General features: G+C 41.6%; 1 long non-coding RNA gene across 1 annotated transcript; it reads right to left on the reverse strand.

Annotated features, from left to right (window-relative positions):
• Positions 1-4,216: 4,216 nt before the first annotated feature.
• Positions 4,217-6,481, reverse strand: LOC139830568 (uncharacterized). The gene is made up of 3 exons (XR_011743113.1): positions 6,399-6,481; positions 6,123-6,232; positions 4,217-4,530 (listed from the first exon to the last, which is right to left on the reverse strand). It is a non-coding gene; the product is annotated as an uncharacterized lncRNA (long non-coding RNA).
• Positions 6,482-8,997: the final 2,516 nt, after the last annotated feature.

An 8,997-nucleotide genomic window follows, 5' to 3' on the forward strand; every position in this document is an offset into this window, starting at 1 on the left:
GAGGGGGTGGGCTGCCAAGCCCCTTTATATAGAGGGAGAGGGGGTGGGCTGCCTCCTCATTGATTGGGTTGGTTGGGAGGTAGCCTCTTCATTGATTGGGTTAGTTGGGAGGCTGGTTTGGGGAAGAGATATTTGACCCAAGCTGAATTTATTTGTGGCATTGGGAAGGGACAAAGGAGGAGAGGCTTCCCAAGGTGGAGTAATTATGTGAGAGAGAGGGAAATGGAGAGGCATGATGCATGTGTGCCATGGCATGGCCGGCCACATATTTTTGGCCATGCACAAGTGATCAACAAGAGATAATTGCTACACATGCATGACACCCAAGGTTGAGTGCCTCACAAATTACTAAAATGGTGGCCTAAAAAGATATACAATTTTAGGCAAAGTGATACTAATGCACAAGGGTGCTAAAGTAGATGGTGGTGACATTCTGACCTGATAAAAGATGTGTCCAAGAGATGATGGTGGTGATGGTGATTTAGACAATGGTAGAGCAAGGCTAGGAGAGATGGTGAGTGAAGTAACCATATACTCACAAGGATGAATATGGTGACATAAATCATCAGTTCATGATGTCAAGGTGATGATGGAAAATAATAAAGGATTGAGATGGATATGATGAAATATAAGTTGCGCTTCAAATAAGAGGTCAATTGGGAGTGGTTTGAAATATTCCCTGAGTCTAGGGTTTTGTTGAAGGGATTCCACTTGAAAGTATCAAATGATCATCCATACGATCAAGAATTGGATGATGGGGGATACAATGTGGTGGATCAGAGATGTGCATAAGATGTGCAAGTGTTGCCATTTAAATAGAATTCAGTTGAAAGGTATTCGAAACACCTCAATTGTCTAGGGACAATTGAGAAGGAAATTAATTTAAAAAAAACTTTGAAAAGGATTGAGAGAAGTTAGGTAGAACATAGGATTCAAAATGTTCTACTTACTTTATCAAGTAAGGTGGAGTTTTCTAAATTTTAAATAACCAAGAGAAAAACAAGAAATGGTATAAGTACCATAAGCAAGCCTTTTGTAAAAAGGAAAACAAAATAGAAAGTAATGTTTTAGAAATCAGTACTTGGTAGAAATGGGATGAAAAACAAAACCCATTTCAGTTCTGTGTTTTCTTTGAAGAAATATCCTGAAAAGATTTTATAAAACTAGAATTAGTTTTGTGATCAAAACTAGAGAAGGAAAACAATAGGGTTTTTGAGAAAGAAAACTAATTTAGGGAGGAGTGTTCTCAAGGGTAGACGGTGGTTACAAAATGTACCCATCATTCCCACTCTTGGTCTTGTGAAGATTAAACTTGAATAAAAAACAGAGATAAAAGAGGAGGAAGTGATCTAGTGTTGAACATTGGATGGGGTACAAGATCAGGGTGAATGTAAGAGTTGTTATGGTAGAATGGGACATGCAAGACGTAGAAGTTGCAGATGGTGATGCATAGATGAGATCCATGCATTGAGGTCACCAATAACAGTTGTGGGTGCTTAGAGATCGACTGCCAAAGTTGGAATCTTATAAGCCCGCCAAAATAGATTGTTGACTTGGCTTCAGAATCAGCCAGGAGGAGTGGGTATAAGAGAAGGATGTAGCAAGGGGTAGATGATCCCCAAGTTTTGAATCAAGGATGGTTTGAGCTAGATTATACCACAAAGAGGAATTTTGAGAAGGCACACCCATGTTGCCATAAGTAGAGAGGTTTGGTGTAGTGAAAAAGGAAAACAATTTTCCCTAAGCCACACATGTGTTTTATTAGGTGAGTTGTTTGTTTTACCACTAGGGGTGTTGTTCTTTGAGTAGCTCAAGACAAACTTAACAAACAGAACAAGACAATACATCTACCGACAGATCAAAGCAATTCATTACAACCAATGGATCAAGGCAATTCATCTAATTAGTCTTTAAAAAGTTTTTGTTCCCCCTAATTTTTGAAATAAGGACATCTAATCAAGGTTGCAAAAGTTGGGGTGTGACAGATCTTCCACCCTTAAAATAATCTCGTCCCGAGATTACTAAGTGTAGAACTAGAGGGGTTGTAAAGTTTAACGAAAGTTAGACTCCATTTTTCTGTCGGCGTGCCGTTGTTGAGAGGGTCGCAACTTCAGCTTCTGAGAGACATGATTGATTTCTTCCGAGGGCAGGCTTTGTGAAGGGTTGACTACTCCATGCAGGTGTTGGTTCTGTAGCTTCTTCACGATCCTAGCGGAGGTTCAAGACTGTGGGAGGGTTAGTGCACCCAACGGTGCTTGAGCAGGGCTGAAAACTTTTTTAGAGTTAGCTTGATTTTAGTGGAAGACGAAGTCTTCCACCCTTAAAATTGTTCATCGGGGAGGGGGCGTTAAAAACTGTAAGCTTCGGCCACGGGTCTTGTCGGGCGCTTTTTGGAGAAGCCATTGATCTTTGGAGTTGAACATCTTCAGCGGGCGTTGAGTAGTCCACGGCTTCAAGAGGGGTTAGTGCATCCCACATTTCCAACGGTGTGTTAGAAAGGTTTAAAATGTTAGGGTTAGCTCCAACTTTTAGTGGAAGACGAAGTCTTCACCCTTAAGATTTTTCATCGGGCTTTCGGAAAATCTTAGAGCTTCTGCCTTGCGGTCCTGTCGGGGGCTTCTGAAGGAGTCATCGATCTTCCGTGCTCAGTTGAAGAATCTTCAGGGGCGACGTGCAGACTGCAACTTCAAGAGGCACTCACGGTGTTAACTAAACCATAGGGGACGCGTCGTGAGTTAGTACGTTGATAAAACGCCTGGTTGGTACCCATATGAAGCAGCAACAGGGTCGTCGAAGACAATCTTCAGCTTGAGGGTCGGTGCTGACTTCAGTAGCAACTAAGAAATTAGCGGGTAAACTACGCCTAAAGTCTTGAGTCTTGAGGTATCTTCAGGAGCCTTCACTTGATGAGGACCAGATGAACCATGTGATGTAGCTTGGCTTTGACGCTATTGTTCACTCAACTTGTTAGACGGTGTGTTAGAGGGTAGTTTTCAAGAAAATATCCTCGAGGTTAGCGCGATTATGCTCTGAGGTTAGACCAAGTTAGTATGTCTTCTTGCAGAGGTGCAGTCACTCTTGAAGGTATGGGCTTCTGCTTTCTTGGCGTAGTAGAGATGCTTCGGTCGATCTTGAAAGTAGTTATCGAAGATAGGGGCCTGGGTTAGTTTTTCCGACGGTTGAAAACAACTGTTAACAAGGCTAACTTCTCAGAAAACTAGCAGTTAGCATTTTAACGGCAAGGTAGATGAGGGTGAAAACATCTTAGAGAGGCTTCCTACGCTGGGTTATCACACTCAGAATGTTTTTAGACCTAACTAGCAAGACAAACATACACACAACAAACAGATACAAACACTCAAGGCAGCACACTAGGGAAATACAAGCAATCATCAAACCAGACATGGTACTCTAAGTACCCAGAAATTCCTAATGCGCGGGGGTAGCTCAATCAAAGAGGTTGAGTTTGTCCTATCCATCCTATAGGTTTGGGGGCTGGTCACATATGTCGCCGTCTTCATATTGTCAGCATCAGCTTCAACTTGGATCATTGTAGCAGTTGGTGGTGAAGGGGCCGGGTGTTGAGCCGTTGATGTCGAAGTGGAGGCGGAAACTGTGTAGAACTTCTAGTCTCGACATCCCGGAAACATGAGGTCTTTGAAGAGGTAGCTATTGAGGTGCTCCCGAAGTTGGCAACTTCTGGTGGCTGGCCTAAAAATTACTAGTCAAGAAACTGAGGACTTGATCCCTGACGACTGCAAAAAGTGCATGTCCACGAAGGAACAGGGTCAGCTCCTTGACAGACTTTGGTGATAACCAAAGACATGATCTTATTATTCTTTTATCTGCACACTAAGTCGGCCTCCAATCTTCAACAGCTGCTGTTGGACATTTCAAGAGTCTTCCTGAGGGATTGATCCATCTTCGAGTGCGAGTCTCCGGTCTGAGTTGGGGACATCGGCTAATATGTAGGTTTGAATTGGATGAGACAATAGAGTAAGAATTTTCAAACCCTTTTTTTTTTTTAAAGCGGAGAGATAAGAATTTAGAAGCTTTGAATAAATAAGAGGAGTAGAAGCTATGCTTCTGACTAAAGAAAGAATTTGTTTCGTAAATAGTTTTTCCCAAGTACTTGTTTTCCTAACTAACGTCCATGCTAACTAAGGTCTCCTACAGTCAGGATGGCTCTGATACCAGCTCTGTGGGGACCCCGGACTAACGGTCCGAAATTCCCTGTTATGTATACAGTTCACGATCCCATGATCAGTGCGCCGTGAACACATAACCGAACTGATATCAAATTACACCATCCAATTACAAAGCGGAATAAGAAAATTACAACATGGTCACATGACCGATAAATACATAATAGCCTCGAAGGGCCTAACTAAACATCAGAGTAGCATCATCACTTCAGCAGCGCAGTACCCAAGTTATCTGCCATAACCCTACAGGCAACTGACTGGGAAGACGTTCCTAGCTCGCATAGACGTCGCCAACTCCTTCTTCATCTGTCGAACTCCTTCAAGTCTGGCCAAGTAAATAGCCAGGGACAAAGCCGTGAGTACATTTGAATTGTACTCGCAAACCATCAAGAAGGTGATAACAATTCTAACTAAAGAAGACAAGAGAGGAAGAGTAGTTTCTCTTGTGGATTTAGCATGTGGAAGAGAAGAGATGTTTTTGGTGGAGATAGCATCCCAACTTCTCAATCGAAGGGGACACTCCAAGAATTTATCTGAGACATCTCTATTTCTCTATTGAAGAAGAGTTCCTCTACATGAAAACACTAGGAAGGGTCACCCGCTTTTGTTTCATTTTCCTCGACCATCTCCACATGGTCGGCACAACATCTTTCCCGTACCCTTCCGGTACTTCCAATACACATTTCCTTTGGAAATCATTTTCAAAACCAAAACTCGACACAGCTCTGTAACGGCCATCCCAACCGTCCATGACCGCGGACGCGGCTATTCGAATAGTTTTGACTCTGCAGAGTTTGCACACTTTCACCACAACTATCCGGATACCTATCGTGTGGGCATCATCCCCGCATAACGACATATGCCACGACGGATACCCGGACATAACCTTTCGCCCATTCGACTTAACACGAGGTCCTACCCTATGGAGTATGTACCTCCCCGGCACCGTGGCAGCTCACCTCCTCTTGAGCGTGGCTCCACCGCCAAGCCAGGAGACCCATAGTGTCTTCCGGACGGGTCAGCCCCGAAGGCCTCCCGTTATACTATTGTCCCAACCATGACAACCCGGACTCGGGGGTAACCGTACCCTTGTATAGTTGTGCGGTGCCTCATGCTAAGAAGAACAAACGTCAAGTTAAGCCCCGTGCCCACGTTGGAGTAGCTATGGTTGCGCTGTTTAGTTGTTCGAGGCGAATACAAAGAACCATGTGTCGTTTTTCTCAAAACCCAAGTCACACACACATTCCTTTTCTCAATCATCTTTGACAAGATCCTTTTTGCCTTCATAAACCATACACTTGGGTAAGGTTATCTTACCCAAGGTTTTCATAAACATTTACAACAAGGTAAACCTTGAGGGGTTCCCAACCTAAAGTTTCATGAGTTGAACTAATACAGCACTATGGCCGAGATGAGGGTCATCACGCCATTGAGGGTATGAAAAAGAGGTATTGGAGTGGATCATACTTGCTTGAGCTAAGCATGTATTATGACAACACAAGAGGAAAATATACTTTCAGATTTGTGGTGCTATCTAACCCAATCAATAGATAGGGATGAGAATTGACCAACACCAACACCATTAAGGGAATCAGGCATACTCATCACAATTTGAGAATACACCAAAAACATGGTATTGATACATCTACACTAGAAGGGATGTAGTATGAATCTTGTCCCGAGGTGGAACATATTCAAGCTAAATATAGAAAACAAGTTGGATAGCAATGGCCATGATACCATACACCCAACCAATTACCAAGACCTTGACAAGATAAAACTACTAGAGGTACCATGCTTGCATCCAAGCATAGATGACAACAATATGGAGATCATCACACATAGAACCAAGATGCTATTGATAGCACAAGATGACATCCAAAGAGACATCATATCAGAGATCAAAAGATGGCTTGCCTTGGCTTATTTGTCCCCGGACTTCTTCAACTCCATAAATATAAGAATCCCAACAATATAAATAAAATCCTCGTCCGATTCCACTTCTTCTTCTCCGGAATTGTTCGCATCTATCGCCGGAAAATATAAAAGGAACACAATCAATCACATTGCATCAACAAGACAACATTCATCAATCAACAACTAACCATGCAGCCAAGGTATAACATACTAAGGACCTATAGATACCACAAAACAACTTTAAGAGTTTTAGTTTAGAAAACCCCATTTATTTACCTAGTAAAGGTATGAGTGCATCACAACTTAGCAATTGCCTCTCTCGGGTATCACCATGGTATAAACCAAATATCCCCTGGTAGACATCCTAAAGAGGACAAGTGCATTAGTTTGACATCAAATACATTCACAAAGCATTTTCAAACATTTTTGGAAAAGTAGAAAACAGTTTTCCTAACTTAATTTGTTCCCATAACACTACAACCAAAATAGGAAGCAAACCATATTCCACATCATTTGAAAACTTAAGCAAAACAAAAGAGCTAATGTTAGGTTGCAGAGGTTTTGTTTTGCAAGCATAAAACAAAGGTTGCCCACCTCTACTAAAAAGAGTTGGTCAAGGGTTTTAGATAAACCGAAAAGTTTTGTTTCAACAATGCATGTCACACATAAACATTACTAACAGCAACAAATATCTATGAACAGAGACTAATAATATTTTTCCTAGATAGCCAGTACTAATACAAGACTAACCCAATTGGAATCACTCAAAAAGGTTGAACCTACAATTTTAGGACCTTGCTTGAATCTGACTGTACAGAAAACAAGATCTGTATGCCAAAAATTGTAGAAAAATCCTAAAAATATGAGGTCAATTGCATCTGAAAGGTATTGACAATACGGTTCTAATGCAATTGGTTTCACTCGCAAATTCATCTCCAAGCTCATGGTATAAACAGACAAAGTCAGATCTGACCAGAAATTGATCTATGAATCATTTCAATTCTATGTGGTTATTTGAGGTGAGACCAACGGCAAAATGAAGCTAATGGAGAGGGCTTTCATCCCCAGTTGAGTTTGCTCAAAAAGGTTTTGTGAAACTAAACAAATCTAACAAACAGTGAAACAGCATGTTTTCAGAACTTTAATTACTTAGGAATATCTGCTATGAATTTGAGGATGAAACCAACGCCAAGTTGTAGATCTTTTCATAAGCTAACCGTGGAATTTTGGATCACTCGATTTGGAGCTGTACGCGAGTTTTGGTGGATTTTACAAGTTCGTACCAGAATCTGAAACAGCAAGATGAAAGAAATTACTGCAAGGTTTTGGACGAATTTTGGTCAAGAACTTCAGATCTGAGGATAGGTGAAGCTTCTCCATGCTTGGACCAACATGTACCTGCATCAAGATCCAAACTTAGCAAGGGAGGAAGAAGAAGAGGAGAGAAAACCATCTAGGATTGGGGAGAAGAAGGAGAGGGATGCTCTCATGGAGAGGGGGAGCTTGAGGGAGGGGGAGAGCTTCATCTTGGAGAGCTTTTCATGGCCATGGCCGGCCATGAAGCTAGGAGGAGCAGCAATTTCGTGGGGAGAGGTAGGAGGAGAGTGTGTGGGAGTGGAGGAAAGAGTGGGGTGTGGATAAGTGAGAGCAAGTGAGGAGGGGGTGGGCTGCCAAGCCCCTTTATATAGAGGGAGAGGGGGTGGGCTGCCTCCTCATTGATTGGGTTGGTTGGGAGGTAGCCTCTTCATTGATTGGGTTAGTTGGGAGGCTGGTTTGGGGAAGAGATATTTGACCCAAGCTGAATTTATTTGTGGCATTGGGAAGGGACAAAGGAGGAGAGGCTTCCCAAGGTGGAGTAATTATGTGAGAGAGAGGGAAATGGAGAGGCATGATGCATGTGTGCCATGGCATGGCCGGCCACATATTTTTGGCCATGCACAAGTGATCAACAAGAGATAATTGCTACACATGCATGACACCCAAGGTTGAGTGCCTCACAAATTACTAAAATGGTGGCCTAAAAAGATATACAATTTTAGGCAAAGTGATACTAATGCACAAGGGTGCTAAAGTAGATGGTGGTGACATTCTGACCTGATAAAAGATGTGTCCAAGAGATGATGGTGGTGATGGTGATTTAGACAATGGTAGAGCAAGGCTAGGAGAGATGGTGAGTGAAGTAACCATATACTCACAAGGATGAATATGGTGACATAAATCATCAGTTCATGATGTCAAGGTGATGATGGAAAATAATAAAGGATTGAGATGGATATGATGAAATATAAGTTGCGCTTCAAATAAGAGGTCAATTGGGAGTGGTTTGAAATATTCCCTGAGTCTAGGGTTTTGTTGAAGGGATTCCACTTGAAAGTATCAAATGATCATCCATACGATCAAGAATTGGATGATGGGGGATACAATGTGGTGGATCAGAGATGTGCATAAGATGTGCAAGTGTTGCCATTTAAATAGAATTCAGTTGAAAGGTATTCGAAACACCTCAATTGTCTAGGGACAATTGAGAAGGAAATTAATTTAAAAAAAACTTTGAAAAGGATTGAGAGAAGTTAGGTAGAACATAGGATTCAAAATGTTCTACTTACTTTATCAAGTAAGGTGGAGTTTTCTAAATTTTAAATAACCAAGAGAAAAACAAGAAATGGTATAAGTACCATAAGCAAGCCTTTTGTAAAAAGGAAAACAAAATAGAAAGTAATGTTTTAGAAATCAGTACTTGGTAGAAATGGGATGAAAAACAAAACCCATTTCAGTTCTGTGTTTTCTTTGAAGAAATATCCTGAAAAGATTTTATAAAACTAGAATTAGTTTTGTGATCAAAACTAGAGAAGGAAAACAATAGGGTTTTTGAGAA

The sequence above is a fragment of the Lolium perenne genome, chromosome 4 (genome assembly GCF_019359855.2).
Source record: "Lolium perenne isolate Kyuss_39 chromosome 4, Kyuss_2.0, whole genome shotgun sequence".
NCBI lineage: Eukaryota > Viridiplantae > Streptophyta > Magnoliopsida > Poales > Poaceae > Lolium > Lolium perenne.